Below are 21,675 nucleotides of genomic sequence, written 5' to 3' on the forward strand. Positions count from 1 at the left end.
TAATCAGAACAAAGTTCGTAGTTATAATAAGAGATTTAATTCCTCCAATAGAGGGAGGTCAAGAAGCACATCCAATAGGAGACCCAATAGAAATGCATATCAATGTAAAATAACATCCAACATGGATCAGCAGTATCAGTCCAATAGGAAAGTGGAATTGTATCTGCACACACACAATTCTGTTATATCAAACTAGGAGCTTTCTAAAGCTCTGAAAGCTGACCCCTGTTGCATTAAGGTATTTACCATTTCTGCTGGGGGTGCTATCGACTACAGCTAGGGTTAATCAATAGGAACAAGAAGAGAAAAAGAACTGTATTGTCGATGCACAAAAAGAAGGGAGACCTAATTATCGCAACCTTCTGAGAAAAATAATTTCTAAAATTTAACTTTTATTGATGTCTAATAAAATAGTGTGACAATAACTCACACACAAACCACGAGTACAGACGAAACATAGAGGTTAAAATCAAAACATACACAACATATACCACAAGTGCAGTGAAATAAAGGTGATTAAAGTTTAAAATGTGTGTCCGCGTGTCTATTCTTATGTCCGTTTATATACTTATGCTCACAATCCTGTGAGTTCTGATGATTGTTGTCAGCAGTTGGTCTCTATACATTCACATGACCATATATCATTGTCTCCAGTATCTGGAATAACCTATTCCTATATTTATTCTTATTGCTGACAATGTGATCCCAATAGTATCTGCTGTATTCACACTGTGGCTTCCTTGTGTTATAGGCAAAGGTCTGTCTATTTTCACTCCTAGTAAAGTATTTTGATCACACTTAAATATGTGCCATTTAATATATACTATTCATGTCCAGTTACGCAGCCTCATTAAGGTAGAGTACCATTCAATGTATACATATCAATTATTCAGTACCATATACCTCTCTCATGAGCCTTCTAGAGGGCATCTATTGAAAACATGAATTTAATTTAATGGTCTAGGGAGTGGTGCATACAGTATATTATTGAATGCTTATATGCAGATTGTTGTTAAAGACAGTGCTAGTGGGCTATAGTCCACCAATATTTGAATATAATGATGTTTGACGTATTTTTAGTGCCAAAGAGACTACCTTTTGTTATGTATAGTAGTTGTATCAAAAGTCATGCCATTTACCTATAATAAAGGTGAGTATTATTCTCACGCTTCAATGTAATGTGAAAGATATATAGCAATATAAGGTGTTATAGTATCCCTCTCACAGAAGGTACTTCATATCTTACCAGACTCAATCTGTCTTTATTGGAAAGGGATAATGTATTCTTTATCACCTTACAAATAACCAGCTCGTTGTTAACAGTGAATTATCCAGAGATGGCTTATATTCTCGTCTCTAAAATTTTTTAGATATACTTATTTATTAATGCTGGTTGCAGGTGGTCTGAGGTGTTAAATCATAATTATCTTCAAATGCTTTTTTGAGTTACATATAACCATACAGTCACAGGTTATAAATGCAACATTGCTGGCTTTGTTGCTGCTTCTAAAAATATAGATGCATTCGTGTGTCTACTGCACAGCTTAATACTGTAACATTTAGCCTGTTAGGGTTTGTTAAATTGTATCATATATGTCTCCTTATGACTAACAGGTGGCCTGAGGTGTTGACTCTAAAACATTGTTACTTTGTTGTCTGTAAAAGCCACAGCACTTTCAGTTACTGCTCTATCACTGGCATAAATAGACTGTCTGTATCCACTTAAATTAGCACACTGACTCTTACTCATTAACAAGATAGATCTCTGTCAATAGTTAATACGTCTGCCTATTATTCAGTGCTGCAAGTATCTTTGGGATCTACTAATCACATATTCACATAATCAGAACTAGTAATACATTAATTTTTTATATGAGCGCGGACATAGATTGACAAGCGGACACACGCTGCCCACACGCGTGTTCCGCCGTTACTCTGACAGCTTCGTCAGGGCTGAACCCGAATGCCTCTCCAGGCATAATACTTAAGCTTTCCTAGTCAACCAATCGGCAACGTGCATCTAGTCACGTGTGGCCGCTGGCCAATCATAGTATCGATCCTCCGGTCACATGACCCGGGGAACCAATGACGGGACTTCATGGTTGTCATGGTAGCGTCTATACATAACGCTGTGTTCCCGGACATTGAGAATCGTCCGTGCCCTGTCATCTGTATTCATTAAATCTTATACCCTAAAGTGACCTGATCCTCTGTCTTTTAACTTCTCCTGTGTTATGTCACTGTCAGTATCACTTGGTTTCTACACGGTACTTGTGCAGAGACCACATTTACACTAGTCGGCATGCATTCTTACCGATGGTATAGTTACAAACATACATATCTGACATTTACTAACCCTGTACCCTGTATAGCATATGGGTCTTCAGATCTAATTATACATGGGGTTTGTAAATAGGTTTTACAGTCCCCTTGTTGTCTCATTATCTAACAGAAAAAACAACATGATTGTGTTAATGCGGGAGGCATCATCTTAATGATTACAGGTGTGTAAATACAGCCAATCCCGCTGGGCAGATCATGGATTATCTAAGTTCAATAAACATTCTTTGATCATTATTATGTCCTGTATTTAATTTTATCACATCAGATCTTCAATTACTCACAGGTAAGTATGTATTTATTCGATAGGGGGTATTTGGATCGGGATCTCTCCTCCACTATTATGGTTGAGAGCTGATTATAGCTCATGAATTTTTAATATGGTAATCAGCCACTGTAATAATTATGTATATTATATTGACAATTATATTTGTCTTGGTTATTATGTAAACAATTTAATTATCCTTAATCTATATATCTCGTCTCATAATACCGCGAGATGTGAGTATATTTATTAATAATAGTGTATCCCATACTGTATGTATGTGCCGATGGTGACTCCAAAGGATAAGTGAGTACATTGAATTGCAGGTGTCATTTGTAGTGAAAGTGTCCAGGTGAATTGTTTAGCATAATGCTACTAGAAGGCATGAAAAAACTGTGGAATATAAGGAGGATAAAATAACTAAAAATATTAAGACCCCCTGTGTGTGAAAAAACATGAAAAATTATTATTATTATGTGAAGTGATGTGTGTCATATGTAAATCAAAATGTAGTGCATAAACATATAAAAAGTGATGGGGAAGAGAAAAAGAAAAAGGGAGGGAAGACAGAGGAAAATTTGGAATGAGAGTTACAGAGTCACTCCTTATCCAGCATAGTATATATAATAAATACAGTATGTGTTGAGTTATGAGTTTTGCAATTTAGATTCTAAATTAATAAATAGTTCAATTAATTCAGTGTACAAACCAAATAATATTTTTTCTGTAGACACATTGAGTCAACAAGGGGTCATCACATGAATTGTAGATCAATCATGTATATATACCCTATTATATATACTCATCACATATATCTCGTTACTTTCAAGGGGTAAGGACTGTTACCTCCTACTTTGGCTATTAATTATACACATAGGGGGCATGGTGATATTATTTTAAGGTATAATCATATATTTTGAAGTAGTAGTGGAGTCTTATATATCGGAGATACTACAATCATATTAAAATTCCACATTTTTAAGTAATCAAAATATCACACATTGCCTACTTGTGATGATATACTGGTTGAAACCCAATATTACAGTGTAGATAAATATATGTTTGGTCAAAAACACATCTATCCCTGGTATAGTATATGCCAGGGATTGAAGATCATATATAGTAAATATTGAGGGACAGAGGATGATGATATTAGGAAGTAGATCAACTTCAAAATATTGCACAGGAGTAATAATTTTGTCCGGTTAGATGATCTGAAATCATCACAGAGATAGGTCAACTACCAAGTGTGATTATTCATTGTCAAAGGAGTTTTTCAAGCTAAAAAGGGTATATAACTGTTGGACTCATTAAGTCCATTAGGGTATAGACTATCCAGCAAAAAGATCATTTTAGTCTCAAACCGGAGTAATTCTTGGTCCAAGTCTCCACCCCGTATCCCTAATTGAATATGTCTTAGACCAAATGCCTTAAGACCACTGGGATCACTATTATGGTAACTGAGGAAGTGCCTCGCTACGGGTTGTAGGGTTTTAAAGTTGGAAGTATCCCTTTTTGCATTACGTATGCTTCCAATATGTTTTAAAATTCTGACCTTCAGAGGTCTAATGGTTTTCCCTACGTATTTTTTGTGACATGGACACTCTAGTTGATAAACAGTTCCCACAGTTGTACAAGTAACCTTTGGGGAGATTGGCCATTTTTTGCCAAATTTGTCAAAGAAATGTTCAGTGGGAGCCATATGTATACAGGCTTTACAGTTGCCACAAGGCATTGAACCCACTGATTTGGATTTCTTATCCATAGGTTTGGTCAGATGACTATGAACTAGTCGGTCTTTTATATTCCTGGACCTTCTCCAGCTCGCTTGAGGTTTTGTAGGTAATACTAGGTGTCCGGTTCCTGTTCTGTTACCTAGCAACCGGCCTAACAGGAAGTGAGGTCACGAAACTTGCGGGAGTGACGCACTTCCGGTTTGAGAGCGGGCCGGAGCTATTAGTGAGGCGGGAGCCGTGGAGTGACAGACGGCTGCCCGTATTAAATAGAAAGATAGAGAGGAAGTAGTCGTAAGCAGTGTCACATGATCGGCACAACGATCATGTGACCGGAAATGCAACTTATTTAAGTTTTAACATCGTCTTTCTAAAGGGATATACAAATAATTTTAAGAATGTGTATTTATACAGTGTTATGGGTCTGTATTTTCTGCTGTTTTTGCTAATCGAATTTTTGATATTTTAAATTTTGAACATAATTAATATGGTATGCTAATTAATTGATGATATCACTTCCCCTATAAAAAGGGGCTAAGTTTTAACATTCATTACCCTCTGAGAAAGCTGCCAGGAGCGGCGAAACGCGTCAGGGAATATTGCTCTTGACCATTGGATGACATCAAATTGAATTCATCAGACCTACATCCAGGACATTACCATCTGCATGCAACTGGTGAACCAGGACCCCGATCCCAGCTTTGGTCTTTTAAACACATTCTACAGGATTCATTTTTTAAGGAACACAGCGAATTGGACATAAGAGTGTCAATCTGAAAGAACTGTGAACCAGAATCCATCACACAAATAAAGACCTGGATCAGGATCCATGCATTGGAACACTTGATGGGTAATTGACTATTTGAACCTGGTATAATATCAGTCACCACGTTTATGGACTTTAGACTGTCTCTATAAGGTCATTTATTGATGCATGCCATTTACATCTACCAATTGGTCTAAGAGCAATTATTATCATTATTTCATATGTAATTTTAGACCACTAGTATATTTTAAAATTAATAAATTTGCTCATTTAGTATCACTTGTGTTAGCGCTGTTATCTTATCCTTTTTGCATATACCTTACGGAGACTGACCACCTCCAACATACAGCAGCTAGGAGGAACCACCCATTTCTGCGCCTGTCCAATATATACTTGTTATATATTTCTCTCTACACACATAGTCTCACCGGGCAGCAGAGATGAGTTGTTTCTCTAATTTCGAGAGCAGAAACAGCAGAAGACAGAATTATTTGTCTAAATGGGAGACTAATGAATCTATTGATCCCCTTTGTGAAGAGACTTCCTTAAGAGAGGATTTTTTTAAATTGGAGGATTTGCTTAAACAGGAAACTAAAAATTGGCTTGATGGTGTTAATCTCCAAAAATACCTGGATAAAAAGATGATACCAAGAGGTTTACGCATCTTTAAACCAAGTATTTTTGGAGAAAATGAAGATTATCAGAGAAATTGGGAGATGATCCTAGACAAATGTTCTTTTACACTTATGGAACTGGTAATTAAATTCAGAAGTGATAAGGTCAAAACAATAGTTGGTGAGATTGACAAGATTAAAGAAAGAATCGAACCATATAGCCTATCTAAGGAATTTAAAGAACGTGACCAAGTAATTACTGAAAAAATTATTAAATTCGAACAATCCATTACTGATTTAAAATGTAAAAAATTTAAAAGGGACCTAGACGATTATATGAAAGGAGAAGTTAGAACGTATAAGAGGAAAATACAGACAGGCCAAACAGAGCGACCAAATTCATCCAACTCAGTCACTAGACAATCAGGGTGGTCGAATAGGGAGGATCAATTATATCCACCTAAACGCCCCCAAATGAGACAACGAATCTTTTCGGACAATAAGAATCAGAGAAATAGGGAATTTAGTAGGGACAATAAGAAGAATAGCCATCGCTCCCCTAGATATACTAACGAAGATAGACAAATGGGAGCACGCCCAAAGACAGATACCAGACGGGAGACGAACCATTCTAGCGAAGCTTTTTTAGGAGAGAGCCGCCGCTTAAATTACCAGAACAAGCCCCATCAACCTCAGACTCCCAAGAGAAACAGAAGCCCAAGTCTAGAGGGTGTAGAGGAGGGAAAAAGGAGAAATGTAAGAAATTGATAAGAAGTTTAAAACCTAACGTAGGGCCAACAGGTATATTCAATCTCTCAAATAAAACTTTAAGTGAAGGTGAGATTTCCCTGCTGGCAAAAGGATTGAAGTATTCTCCTACAACAGAACCCAATCTCTTTGACCTATTTGTGGACCTTAACAGGTTCATAAGAACATTATGTAGAAAGAGATATTTTGCACAAAAGAAAATCAATAGGATTGATGATAATCTCACTCCCGTCTTGTTAGATGACACAGATCAACCCATAATATCCCTGCTGGAGGAATTACAACAGGAAGGTGCCACTAATGAGATAATGTCTACCCAAAATAAAATTTTTGACATCAATAGGAAAGCATTCAAATTAAAATCTGATTTCTTCCCCATTACCTCAAAAAGCAGCAGCATTGAGTGCTTTTACCGAACAACACTTGAAAATTTCAGATCTCTATGTGAAAGACCAAACAAAAAACCCCATTCAAATGGAAATTTAAATAAAAGAGAGAGAATTGCCCTGAAAAAATTAACAAAAGATACATCAATAGTGATTAAACAGGCGGATAAGGGTGGGGGGTTAGTTGTCCAAAATAGATGTGACTACATAAGAGAAGCTAATAGACAGCTGGAGAATAAATTGTTTTATCAAAAACTGACTAAGAACCCCTCCGCTGAATTTGCTATTGAGTTGGAACACCTGCTGTCAGAGGCATGCCATGATGGGGTCATATCAAGAGAAGAATTCCGTTTTTTATATCCTTTGTTTCCAGTCACTCCTATATACTACCACCTACCCAAGATTCACAAGTCCATCACATCACCCCCGGGTCGTCCCATAATATCTGGTATTAATTCTTTGTCGTCCAACCTTTCAGCGTATGTAGATAGTTTCCTTCAGCCCCGTGTCTCTTCGTTGAGGTCTCATATTCGTGATACAACACATTTTCTACAATTGATTCAAAACATTAAGTGGAAATCAACCTATGCCTTCTTGACATTAGATGTGCAAAGTTTATATACTAATATCCCGCATACTTTGGGTTTGCAGGCAATAAGAGAGAGGCTTAATTTAGATGATGACCTCACGGAGAGACATAGGAAATTCCTGTTGGACTCTATCTCATTCATTCTTCAGCACAATTGTTTTCTTTTTTCGGACACGTTTTTTCTACAAGTCATGGGGACGGCCATGGGGACCAGGTTCGCGCCGAGTTACGCGAACCTCTACATGGGCAAGGTCGAAGACCTGCTCGTGTGGGGGGGTGAGTTCTCGGGGAACCTGGTCCTCTATGGCCGCTACATTGACGATTTATTTTTCATTTGGGATGGGGACCCTATCACGGTTCAGAATTTTGTTTCTTATCTCAACACCAACACGTTTAATTTACAGTTCACTCACACTTATCATCCATCCAAAATCACCTTCCTTGATGTGACCTTAGAAATAAATGGAGATTGTATCCAGACCTCCAACTATACCAAAGAGGTAGGAAGTGGGACCTATTTACATTTCAATAGCTCCCACTACTTGCCCTGGAAAATGAACATCCCAAAAGGACAGTTCATGCGTATTAGACGCAATTGTTCGTCAGTAAGCATCTTTGAGTCACAAGCGACATCTATGTGGGAGACCTTTAGGGCACGGGGTTACCCCGAATCACTATTGAAGAAAGCTTATGACGAGGTTTTGATCATGGATAGAGATGAAATGTTAAGATCAAAGTCAAATCAAGAACCTGTCAACAATGAGAGGGAAGTATCGTTCATCTCTACTTTCAATAATCAATCAGGGGAGATCAAACGTATCATTAAGAGGAACTATAACGTTCTAAGATATGATACGTTTTTAAAAGACTGTATCCCCAGTGACCCAAAATTCATATTTAAGAAAAATAAGTCTTAAAACTTTACTTGCCCCCAGTACCTTGAGAACTGTAAAAGAACAAGAAGAGGGAACCGAAGGTCATTCTTGGTTACCAATGAAACAAAAGGGATTTTTTAAATGTGGCAAAACGAGATGTACCACCTGTCAACATACAATTAATAAAACCTTAAAGTTACCACGAGAATGGGTCCAAAAAGACCACACTATTTCAAGTTTCATTAACTGCGACTCAAGTTGGGTCATTTATCTATTGATATGTGGCTGTAACCTGAAATATGTGGGGAGAACCACCCGACCTCTAAAAATAAGATTTATGGAGCATAGGAGGAATGTAATTAATAAAGTAACCAACCACAGTGTCCCAAGGCATTTCTCCAAACATCACGAGGGCAATCCAGTTTCATTAAAACTTATTGGACTGGAACATATTCCATCAACGAAAAGAGGTGGCGATAGATTTGCGAGGCTTTGTAAGCAAGAAATCTATTGGACCTTCCAACTCAACACACTGCACCCGCAAGGTCTGAATGAAGCCTTAGAACTCAATACAATCCTTGACTGAGTTTATCTGATAAAAAAGTGATCACATGGTGGAATGAATATTCGGAATAAATAGATTATATCACTACTGTCTGTATTAGTACCCCCCTATAATGAAATTAAAGATTGAATCTAAGGGTGACTTATGAGTCCTTCGTTCCTGGGAATAGGTGAAAATGAATATTCCATATTGTTATTTCAACTTAAGTATTTTTTTATATTTATGTTATATTTTGTTTAAGTCCCTTACCCGTCATTAATATGAATAAGTAGATATCAATAAGCAGACGTTTTATTTTAATTTTAATTTTTATCCTCTCTTTTTTTTACACATATATTTATATATATATGTTTATGAGTTTTTTGCAAAGATTTTCTCCTCAGATCTGTTTAAAATACAGTTTGTGTCATATTAAGCAATTTATTATATTATTATTATCATTATTTTTATTTAAAGTAATTTTGAATATTTTCAACCTGTAAAACCCGTGGATTGGCGATTTGACAAAACGGGACATTTTCAATGTTTGAAACAAATGTTTTATTGAGAATTAGGTAAACAACATTTAGACACATTGGCCTGTTACTATAGCAACGGATCATTTCCTGAAACAATGGACTAATCACGAACTTCTCCAATAGGTGTCCGGTTCCTGTTCTGTTACCTAGCAACCGGCCTAACAGGAAGTGAGGTCACGAAACTTGCGGGAGTGACGCACTTCCGGTTTGAGAGCGGGCCGGAGCTATTAGTGAGGCGGGAGCCGTGGAGTGACAGACGGCTGCCCGTATTAAATAGAAAGATAGAGAGGAAGTAGTCGTAAGCAGTGTCACATGATCGGCACAACGATCATGTGACCGGAAATGCAACTTATTTAAGTTTTAACATCGTCTTTCTAAAGGGATATACAAATAATTTTAAGAATGTGTATTTATACAGTGTTATGGGTCTGTATTTTCTGCTGTTTTTGCTAATCGAATTTTTGATATTTTAAATTTTGAACATAATTAATATGGTATGCTAATTAATTGATGATATCACTTCCCCTATAAAAAGGGGCTAAGTTTTAACATTCATTACCCTCTGAGAAAGCTGCCAGGAGCGGCGAAACGCGTCAGGGAATATTGCTCTTGACCATTGGATGACATCAAATTGAATTCATCAGACCTACATCCAGGACATTACCATCTGCATGCAACTGGTGAACCAGGACCCCGATCCCAGCTTTGGTCTTTTAAACACATTCTACAGGATTCATTTTTTAAGGAACACAGCGAATTGGACATAAGAGTGTCAATCTGAAAGAACTGTGAACCAGAATCCATCACACAAATAAAGACCTGGATCAGGATCCATGCATTGGAACACTTGATGGGTAATTGACTATTTGAACCTGGTATAATATCAGTCACCACGTTTATGGACTTTAGACTGTCTCTATAAGGTCATTTATTGATGCATGCCATTTACATCTACCAATTGGTCTAAGAGCAATTATTATCATTATTTCATATGTAATTTTAGACCACTAGTATATTTTAAAATTAATAAATTTGCTCATTTAGTATCACTTGTGTTAGCGCTGTTATCTTATCCTTTTTGCAAATACTAGAGATAAATCCCTGTCTGTCTGGAGTATGGGCCAGTGCTTTTGTAAAATGTTCGTAATCCCTTTCCACTGAGCATTGAAAGTGCCTATAAACCTTATGGGTTCTTCTCGGTGGTTTTTTTGTTTAGGTTTTAATAGGGAGTCTCGTTCATATGTGCTCACTTCTCTGATTGTACGATTCAGGAGTCTCTTACTATAGCCTCTTGTCTGTAGATGTTCACTGAGTTCATTCTGTCTGACATGAAAGGCCTCATCACTGGAGCAATTCCTTTTTATCCTCAATAGTTCTCCCTTGGGTATTGCTCGAATAGTAGCTGGGAGATGAGAGCTCTCTGAGTGTAAAACACTATTTGTCGCTGTCGGTTTCCTATACAGGTCAGTTGAGATGTTTCCTTCATCATTGATGTGTATAGAAATATCGAGAAAATTAATGGAAGTTTGACTGGCCTCTAAGGTTAGTTTGAGGTTGAGATCATTGATGTTCAAGATTCCAATGAATTCTTTCAATGTTCTCAATGGTCCCTCCCACAGAATCAATATATCATCGATATATCTCAAGTATATCAATATATTATCTGTGTACTTTTCAAAGGCTTCCTGGAATACTACCTCCCTTTCCCACCACCCCAGATAGAGGTTGGCATACGTAGGGGCACACGCTGTCCCCATAGCGGTGCCCCTCACCTGGAGGTAGTGGTACTCGTTACAGGTGAAATAATTTTTGAGGAGAATAAATTCCAATAGTTCAATAAGGAAGTCACTTAATTCATTATGGGTCTCCATACTCAGAAAGTATTTTGTGGCTGCGATCCCCTTATCATGAATAATGCTGGTGTAGAGACTTTCTACATCGCATGTGGCTAACCATACTCCTGGACTGACACTCAGATTGTTTAGTCGATTTAAGACATAAATTGTGTCGCGAATATAAGAAGGCAATGCAATCACATGTTTGCGGAGATGGTAATCGGCGAAAGTGCTCGCTTTTTCAGTTAAACTGCCCACTCCAGATAGGATGGGTCTGCCAGGTGGTTTCTTTTCATCTTTGTGTACCTTAGGTAATAGGTACATAGTGGGAGTCTTAGGTTTGGTTACTGTCAGAAAGTCAAGATCCTTTTTGTCAATGATTCCATTGTTAAAGGCACCCTGAATCATGTTGTTGTATTGGCCCAAAAATTTGGTTGTAGGGTTAAAACTGAGTCGTTTGTAACAGTTAACATCATTTAGTTGTCTGTTCAACTCGTCCAAGTACATGTTCCTTGGCCACAAGACTACATTCCCCCCCTTATCAGAGGGTTTTATTATGGTGTCTTGCCATCTAGATATTTCATCTAGGGCAGATCGTTCCACAGGACTTAGATTGTCATCATAACATTTGTGATGGCTAAATAACAAATCAAGATCCTTAGAGACCAATTTCTGGAACACTTCTGCTTGGGGACAAAGACTAGTGTCTGGGAAAAAATTTCGACTTTGTTCTTATTGTTGATTTGCTCCTGACAGCTTCTTGGGATGTTACTGCCACAGCTGATTCATTCGATAGCTCCTCCAAAATTTGTAAAGCCATTAATTCATCTGTGTCAACAAAATTTCTCCCAGATATTTCTTTTTGATGTTCTTGATTAATGAAAAATTTCTTGAGAAGGATCTTTCTGATAAATAGCTGTAGATCTTTCTCACATTCAAACCTATCCATAGTCTGTGTCGGTGAGAAGGATAAACCTTTGCTTAGAACCGAAATTTGTACAGTTGTCAAGATCTTATCAGTGAGATTAATAATTCTAAGGTCATCCTTTCTCTCCCTTCCAGATAGTGTGGGATGAGTTATTTGTATCTCCTCCTCTCCCTGGGTTCTTCTCTCCAATCCAAGGAGTCTCTTTTTCTTCTCCCGCCTCGAGCTCCGCCTGGTCTTTCTCCTTCTGAGTCTGTGTGCAGTCGCGAATATTTCTGGCCTCTCCCTAAAAAATCACGTCTAAAGGGCCTGCCGCTGTTACTACTTATGGAGTTCTCCCCCTCTGAGGATTCAGCCTCTGATGTTGAATAATTTGCTGAGTATGTTGGCCTGTTCCTTTGTATTGGAGTATTCAATTTATACACTCTATTTGAGGCATAATCTGTCTTGTCGCGTTGGAATTTGCGACGTTTCCTTTCTATAATTTCTTTCTCATGTTCCTCAATATCCTTCTTAAACCTGTCATACTTCTGTTGAAAAGCTTCCAGTGATTCAAAGTTCTTAAGTCTCTCACTCAATAATGTTATTTCACTATTTAATAGAGTGAGTATTAATTTGTCATGTCTCATTAAGATCTTAATCAATTCTTTAGAACAATTAGTGAGAACACCCTCCCATTCTCTTTTCAAACCTTCCGTTGCTAATTCAAAGGCTGGGAACAGTTTAGGTCTGAGACCACGTGGAATCAGATTGTGCTTGAGATAATTCTCAAAAGTACTCCTGTTCCAGCTTGTTTTATTCTGTTTCATCAGGGCTACTTTCAAGCTATATAAATCATCTGACCAATTTGGGTCATTGGTAGACTGGGAATCAGGATTCATATTAAATACGGAGTCTATGTCTTTTTTGAGTTTGTCTCTTCTGTTTTCTAAGTCTTTTGTTAGACTAAATGTTGACATTTTGATTCAGGAGAGGTATTGGTTCTTTAAGAAGAAATAATAGATTATGTTGAATAGTTAATTCCAATATAGGGGGGTGCTAGATACTATAGTGGGAGACTGGTAATTTTACCAGTGAGATACAGCAAAGTGGAATTGTATCTGCACACACACAATTCTGTTATATCAAACTAGGAGCTTTCTAAAGCTCTGAAAGCTGACCCCTGTTGCATTAAGGTATTTACCATTTCTGCTGGGGGTGCTATCGACTACAGCTAGGGTTAATCAATAGGAACAAGAAGAGAAAAAGAACTGTATTGTCGATGCACAAAAAGAAGGGAGACCTAATTATCGCAACCTTCTGAGAAAAATAATTTCTAAAATTTAACTTTTATTGATGTCTAATAAAATAGTGTGACAATAACTCACACACAAACCACGAGTACAGACGAAACATAGAGGTTAAAATCAAAACATACACAACATATACCACAAGTGCAGTGAAATAAAGGTGATTAAAGTTTAAAATGTGTGTCCGCGTGTCTATTCTTATGTCCGTTTATATACTTATGCTCACAATCCTGTGAGTTCTGATGATTGTTGTCAGCAGTTGGTCTCTATACATTCACATGACCATATATCATTGTCTCCAGTATCTGGAATAACCTATTCCTATATTTATTCTTATTGCTGACAATGTGATCCCAATAGTATCTGCTGTATTCACACTGTGGCTTCCTTGTGTTATAGGCAAAGGTCTGTCTATTTTCACTCCTAGTAAAGTATTTTGATCACACTTAAATATGTGCCATTTAATATATACTATTCATGTCCAGTTACGCAGCCTCATTAAGGTAGAGTACCATTCAATGTATACATATCAATTATTCAGTACCATATACCTCTCTCATGAGCCTTCTAGAGGGCATCTATTGAAAACATGAATTTAATTTAATGGTCTAGGGAGTGGTGCATACAGTATATTATTGAATGCTTATATGCAGATTGTTGTTAAAGACAGTGCTAGTGGGCTATAGTCCACCAATATTTGAATATAATGATGTTTGACGTATTTTTAGTGCCAAAGAGACTACCTTTTGTTATGTATAGTAGTTGTATCAAAAGTCATGCCATTTACCTATAATAAAGGTGAGTATTATTCTCACGCTTCAATGTAATGTGAAAGATATATAGCAATATAAGGTGTTATAGTATCCCTCTCACAGAAGGTACTTCATATCTTACCAGACTCAATCTGTCTTTATTGGAAAGGGATAATGTATTCTTTATCACCTTACAAATAACCAGCTCGTTGTTAACAGTGAATTATCCAGAGATGGCTTATATTCTCGTCTCTAAAAAAATTTAGATATACTTATTTATTAATGCTGGTTGCAGGTGGTCTGAGGTGTTAAATCATAATTATCTTCAAATGCTTTTTTGAGTTACATATAACCATACAGTCACAGGTTATAAATGCAACATTGCTGGCTTTGTTGCTGCTTCTAAAAATATAGATGCATTCGTGTGTCTACTGCACAGCTTAATACTGTAACATTTAGCCTGTTAGGGTTTGTTAAATTGTATCATATATGTCTCCTTATGACTAACAGGTGGCCTGAGGTGTTGACTCTAAAACATTGTTACTTTGTTGTCTGTAAAAGCCACAGCACTTTCAGTTACTGCTCTATCACTGGCATAAATAGACTGTCTGTATCCACTTAAATTAGCACACTGACTTTTACTCATTAACAAGATAGATCTCTGTCAATAGTTAATACGTCTGCCTATTATTCAGTGCTGCAAGTATCTTTGGGATCTACTAATCACATATTCACATAATCAGAACTAGTAATACATTAATTTTTTATATGAGCGCGGACATAGATTGACAAGCGGACACACGCTGCCCACACGCGTGTTCCGCCGTTACTCTGACAGCTTCGTCAGGGCTGAACCCGAATGCCTCTCCAGGCATAATACTTAAGCTTTCCTAGTCAACCAATCGGCAACGTGCATCTAGTCACGTGTGGCCGCTGGCCAATCGTAGTATCGATCCTCCGGTCACATGACCCGGGGAACCAATGACGGGACTTCATGGTTGTCATGGTAGCGTCTATACATAACGCTGTGTTCCCGGACATTGAGAATCGTCCGTGCCCTGTCATCTGTATTCATTAAATCTTATACCCTAAAGTGACCTGATCCTCTGTCTTTTAACTTCTCCTGTGTTATGTCACTGTCAGTATCACTTGGTTTCTACACGGTACTTGTGCAGAGACCACATTTACACTAGTCGGCATGCATTCTTACCGATGGTATAGTTACAAACATACATATCTGACATTTACTAACCCTGTACCCTGTATAGCATATGGGTCTTCAGATCTAATTATACATGGGGTTTGTAAATATGTTTTACAGTCCCCTTGTTGTCTCATTATCTAACAGAAAAAACAACATGATTGTGTTAATGCGGGAGGCATCATCTTAATGATTACAGGTGTGTGAATACAGCCAATCCCGCTGGGCAGATCATGGATTATCTAAGTTCAATAAACATTCTTTGATCATTATTATGTCCTGTATTTAATTTTATCACATCAGATCTTCAATTACTCACAGGTAAGTATGTATTTATTCGATAGGGGGTATTTGGATCGGGATCTCTCCTCCACTATTATGGTTGAGAGCTGATTATAGCTCATGAATTTTTAATATGGTAATCAGCCACTGTAATAATTATGTATATTATATTGACAATTATATTTGTCTTGGTTATTATGTATACAATTTAATTATCCTTAATCTATATATCTCGTCTCATAATACCGCGAGATGTGAGTATATTTATTAATAATAGTGTATCCCATACTGTATGTATGTGCCGATGGTGACTCCAAAGGATAAGTGAGTACATTGAATTGCAGGTGTCATTTGTAGTGAAAGTGTCCAGGTGAATTGTTTAGCATAATGCTACTAGAAGGCATGAAAAAACTGTGGAATATAAGGAGGATAAAATAACTAAAAATATTAAGACCCCCTGTGTGTGAAAAAACGTGAAAAATTATTATTATTATATGAAGTGATGTGTGTCATATGTAAATCAAAATGTAGTGCATAAACATATAAAAAGTGATGGGGAAGAGAAAAAGAAAAAGGGAGGGAAGACAGAGGAAAATTTGGAATGAGAGTTACAGAGTCACTCCTTATCCAGCATAGTATATATAATAAATACAGTATGTGTTGAGTTATGAGTTTTGCAATTTAGATTCTAAATTAATAAATAGTTCAATTAATTCAGTGTACAAACCAAATAATATTTTTTCTGTAGACACATTGAGTCAACAAGGGGTCATCACATGAATTGTAGATCAATCATGTATATATACCCTATTATATATACTCATCACATATATCTCGTTACTTTCAAGGGGTAAGGACTGTTACCTCCTACTTTGGCTATTAATTATACACATAGGGGGCATGGTGATATTATTTTAAGGTATAATCATATATTTTGAAGTAGTAGTGGAGTCTTATATATCGGAGATACTACAATCATATTAAAATTCCACATTTTTAAGTAATCAAAATATCACACATTGCCTACTTGTGATGATATACTGGTTGAAACCCAATATTACAGTGTAGATAAATACCGTATTTGCCGGCGTATAAGACGACTTGGCGTATAAGACGACCCCCAACATTTCCACTCAAAATATAGAGTTTGTTATATACTCGCCGTATAAGACTACCCCCTTCCACACACCAAATAAAACGTAAAAGAACATCAGATTTGTGACATACTGTATATTATGACCTGATAAGAGATTTGGATAGGGGGTATTTATCAAGGTATGCATAAGAAGGGGGGAGGGGGCGAGGAGAAAGTTGTAAAATTTATAAAAGTATACCCCTGTGTGCATTTAGTGTTACCGGTTTCACATGAGTGCCATTAGTATTAGTATTAGTGCCATTACAGTACCTGTCATTGTCACCATTGTACGGCCACAACGCGACTGCAGCGCCTCCGGCCAGTCCCTGCATCTCCCTGTAATTGGTACTAGTGACCCGCCGCGGCCGCACTGAATATCGCGCGATACTGGATGGTGAGTAGATTGAGGTGGGCGGGCATCGGGAGGCCACTACGGGCACCGGGCGAGTATCGGAAGGCCACTATGGCAGCTATGTCTATCCCAACTGAAGTGCACCCGGCGTATAAGACGACCCCCCCACTTGGAGGCATGTTTTTCAGGGCAAAAAAGTAGTCTTATACGCCAGCAAATACTGTATATGTTTGGTCAAAAACACATCTATACCTGGTATAGTATATGCCAGGGATTGAAGATCATATATAGTAAATATTGAGGGACAGAGGATGATGATATTAGGAAGTAGATCAACTTCAAAATATTGCACAGGAGTAATAATTTTGTCCGGTTAGATGATCTGAAATCATCACAGAGATAGGTCAACTACCAAGTGTGATTATTCATTGTCAAAGGAGTTTTTCAAGCTAAAAAGGGTATATAACTGTTGGACTCATTAAGTCCATTAGGGTATAGACTATCCAGCAAAAAGATTATTTTAGTCTCAAACCGGAGTAATTCTTGGTCCAAGTCTCCACCCCGTATCCCTAATTGAATATGTCTTAGACCAAATGCCTTAAGACCACTGGGATCACTATTATGGTAACTGAGGAAGTGCCTCGCTACGGGTTGTAGGGTTTTAAAGTTGGAAGTATCCCTTTTTGCATTACGTATGCTTCCAATATGTTCTAAAATTCTGACCTTCAGAGGTCAAATGGTTTTCCCTACGTATTTTTTGTGACATGGACACTCTAGTTGATAAACAGTTCCCACAGTTGTACAAGTAAACTTTGGGGAGATTGGCCATTTTTTGCCAAATTTGTCAAAGAAATGTTCAGTGGGAGCCATATGTATACAGGCTTTACAGTTGCCACAAGGCATTGAACCCACTGATTTGGATTTCTTATCCATAGGTTTGGTCAGATGACTATGAACTAGTCGGTCTTTTATATTCCTGGACCTTCTCCAGCTCGCTTGAGGTTTTGTAGGTAATACTAGAGATAAATCCCTGTCTGTCTGGAGTATGGGCCAGTGCTTTTGTAAAATGTTCGTAATCCCTTTCCACTGAGCATTGAAAGTGCCTATAAACCTTATGGGTTCTTCTCGGTGGTTTTTTTGTTTAGGTTTTAATAGGGAGTCTCGTTCATATGTGCTCACTTCTCTGATTGTACGATTCAGGAGTCTCTTACTATAGCCTCTTGTCTGTAGACGTTCACTGAGTTCATTCTGTCTGACATGAAAGGCCTCATCACTGGAGCAATTCCTTTTTATCCTCAATAGTTCTCCCTTGGGTATTGCTCGAATAGTAGCTGGGAGATGAGAGCTCTCTGAGTGTAAAACACTATTTGTCGCTGTCGGTTTCCTATACAGGTCAGTTGAGATGTTTCCTTCATCATTGATGTGTATAGAAATATCGAGAAAATTAATGGAAGTTTGACTGGCCTCTAAGGTTAGTTTGAGGTTGAGATCATTGATGTTCAAGATTCCAATGAATTCTTTCAATGTTCTCAATGGTCCCTCCCACAGAATCAATATATCATTGATATATCTCAAGTATATCAATATATTATCTGTGTACTTTTCAAAGGCTTCCTGGAATACTACCTCCCTTTCCCACCACCCCAGATAGAGGTTGGCATACGTAGGGGCACACGCTGTCCCCATAGCGGTGCCCCTCACCTGGAGGTAGTGGTACTCGTTACAGGTGAAATAATTTTTGAGGAGAATAAATTCCAATAGTTCAATAAGGAAGTCACTTAATTCATTATGGGTCTCCATACTCAGAAAGTATTTTGTGGCTGCGATCCCCTTATCATGAATAATGCTGGTGTAGAGACTTTCTACATCGCATGTGGCTAACCATACTCCTGGACTGACACTCAGATTGTTTAGTCGATTTAAGACATCCATTGTGTCGCGAATATAAGAAGGCAATGCAATCACATGTTTGCGGAGATGGTAATCGGCGAAAGTGCTCGCTTTTTCAGTTAAACTGCCCACTCCAGATAGGATGGGTCTGCCAGGTGGTTTCTTTTCATCTTTGTGTACCTTAGGTAATAGGTACATAGTGGGAGTCTTAGGTTTGGTTACTGTCAGAAAGTCAAGATCCTTTTTGTCAATGATTCCATTGTTAAAGGCACCCTGAATCATGTTGTTGTATTGGCCCAAAAATTTGGTTGTAGGGTTAAAACTGAGTCGTTTGTAACAGTTAACATCATTTAGTTGTCTGTTCAACTCGTCCAAGTACATGTTCCTTGGCCACAAGACTACATTCCCCCCCCTTATCAGAGGGTTTTATTATGGTGTCTTGCCATCTAGATATTTCATCTAGGGCAGATCGTTCCAAAGGACTTAGACTGTCATCATAACATTTGTGATGGCTAAATAACAAATCAAGATCCTTAGAGACCAATTTCTGGAACACTTCTGCTTGGGGACAAAGACTAGTGTCTGGGAAAAATTTCGACTTTGTTCTTATTGTTGATTTGCTCCTGACAGCTTCTTGGGATGTTACTGCCACAGCTGATTCATTCGATAGCTCCTCCAAAATTTGTAAAGCCATTAATTCATCTGTGTCAACAAAATTTCTCCCAGATATTTCTTTTTGATGTTCTTGATTAATGAAAAATTTCTTGAGAAGGATCTTTCTGATAAATAGCTGTAGATCTTTCTCACATTCAAACCTATCCATAGTCTGTGTCGGTGAGAAGGATAAACCTTTGCTTAGAACCGAAATTTGTACAGTTGTCAAGATCTTATCAGTGAGATTAATAATTCTAAGGTCATCCTTTCTCTCCCTTCCAGATAGTGTGGGATGAGTTATTTGTATCTCCTCCTCTCCCTGGGTTCTTCTCTCCAATCCAAGGAGTCTCTTTTTCTTCTCCCGCCTCGAGCTCCGCCTGGTCTTTCTCCTTCTGAGTCTGTGTGCAGTCGCGAATATTTCTGGCCTCTCCCTAAAAAATCACGTCTAAAGGGCCTGCCGCTGTTACTACTTATGGAGTTCTCCCCCTCTGAGGATTCAGCCTCTGATGTTGAATAATTTGCTGAGTATGTTGGCCTGTTCCTTTGTATTGGAGTATTCCATTTATACACTCTATTTGAGGCATAATCTGTCTTGTCGCGTTGGAATTTGCGACGTTTCCTTTCTATAATTTCTTTCTCATGTTCCTCAATATCCTTCTTAAACCTGTCATACTTCTGTTGAAAAGCTTCCAGTGATTCAAAGTTCTTAAGTCTCTCACTCAATAATGTTATTTCACTATTTAATTGAGTGAGTATTAATTCGTCATGTCTCATTAAGATCTTAATCAATTCTTTAGAACAATTAGTGAGAACACCCTCCCATTCTCTTTTCAAACCTTCCGTTGCTAATTCAAAGGCTGGGAACAGTTTAGGTCTGAGACCACGTGGAATCAGATTGTGCTTGAGATAATTCTCAAAAGTACTCCTGTTCCAGCTTGTTTTATTCTGTTTCATCAGGGCTACTTTCAAGCTATATAAATCATCTGACCAATTTGGGTCATTGGTAGACTGGGAATCAGGATTCATATTAAATACGGAGTCTATGTCTTTTTTGAGTTTGTCTCTTCTGTTTTCTAAGTCTTTTGTTAGACTAAATGTTGACATTTTGATTCAGGAGAGGTATTGGTTCTTTAAGAAGAAATAATAGATTATGTTGAATAGTTAATTCCAATATAGGGGGGTGCTAGATACTATAGTGGGAGACTGGTAATTTTACCAGTGAGATACAGCAAAGTGGAATTGTATCTGCACACACACAATTCTGTTATATCAAACTAGGAGCTTTCTAAAGCTCTGAAAGCTGACCCCTGTTGCATTAAGGTATTTACCATTTCTGCTGGGGGTGCTATCGACTACAGCTAGGGTTAATCAATAGGAACAAGAAGAGAAAAAGAACTGTATTGTCGATGCACAAAAAGAAGGGAGACCTAATTATCGCAACCTTCTGAGAAAAATAATTTCTAAAATTTAACTTTTATTGATGTCTAATAAAATAGTGTGACAATAACTCACACACAAACCACGAGTACAGACGAAACATAGAGGTTAAAATCAAAACATACACAACATATACCACAAGTGCAGTGAAATAAAGGTGATTAAAGTTTAAAATGTGTGTCCGCGTGTCTATTCTTATGTCCGTTTATATACTTATGCTCACAATCCTGTGAGTTCTGATGATTGTTGTCAGCAGTTGGTCTCTATACATTCACATGACCATATATCATTGTCTCCAGTATCTGGAATAACCTATTCCTATATTTATTCTTATTGCTGACAATGTGATCCCAATAGTATCTGTTGTATTCACACTGTGGCTTCCTTGTGTTATAGGCAAAGGTCTGTCTATTTTCACTCCTAGTAAAGTATTTTGATCACACTTAAATATGTGCCATTTAATATATACTATTCATGTCCAGTTACGCAGCCTCATTAAGGTAG

The sequence above is a fragment of the Pseudophryne corroboree genome, chromosome 1 (genome assembly GCF_028390025.1).
Source record: "Pseudophryne corroboree isolate aPseCor3 chromosome 1, aPseCor3.hap2, whole genome shotgun sequence".
Lineage (NCBI taxonomy): Eukaryota > Metazoa > Chordata > Amphibia > Anura > Myobatrachidae > Pseudophryne > Pseudophryne corroboree.